Source organism: Dendrobium catenatum, unplaced genomic scaffold, assembly GCF_001605985.2.
Source record: "Dendrobium catenatum unplaced genomic scaffold, ASM160598v2 fragScaff_scaffold_896, whole genome shotgun sequence".
NCBI lineage: Eukaryota > Viridiplantae > Streptophyta > Magnoliopsida > Asparagales > Orchidaceae > Dendrobium > Dendrobium catenatum.
The window spans coordinates 208,413-209,115 of record NW_021319358.1 but is presented as its reverse complement, the minus strand read 5'-3'; positions in this window follow the sequence as shown (position 1 = coordinate 209,115).

Genomic DNA, 703 nt, shown 5'->3' with positions numbered 1-703 from the left:
CAAGCACAGCTTATTTTGTCGTGATAAAACAAAAAACATAATTATTATCCATACTAGAAACAGTTTTTAAAATAGCTTTAGAGGATGAAGAAGATATTAGATATGCAAAATGAGTGGATGTCTCTTCACCATAAAGACTATATGGAGTGTAGCTCTAATCATATAAGAAAATAAATAAATGAAAAAGTTATTATATTTTTTTCCAATATGATTAGACATATATATATAAAGTTATATATATATATATATGCATTTTATTTTTCTAAATTCGTTTCATTGGCCAAAACAAGAGATTATTCTGTGCGGACACCAGACCTTTCGAAAGTGAATCAAAGAACGCCACATCACCCAATATACCGCAGTACACAGCCGCAATACACAACTAAAGGATGACATTGTGCGCTCTGATTCGAATCTGGACAGCATCCAGTATCCGCACAAAAAAAAATTTCCCAAAATAGAGGCCTTTTACTTCAGCAGCTCATCATATAAGAACTGCTTCAGGAGACTCAGAGGCTCCCGCATCTCAACCTGTTCCACACAGCCAAACCATTAATGCTTTGTTATGCTTCATTTGAGATGATTTTTTTAACTATTTTAAAAAGAAATAAAAAAGTCATGTCAAACAAAACCTTAAGTTTTAATTTCTCCTCCACAATGAGAAATTCACATAGCAGTAAAATAGCAACAATATCATCATCAT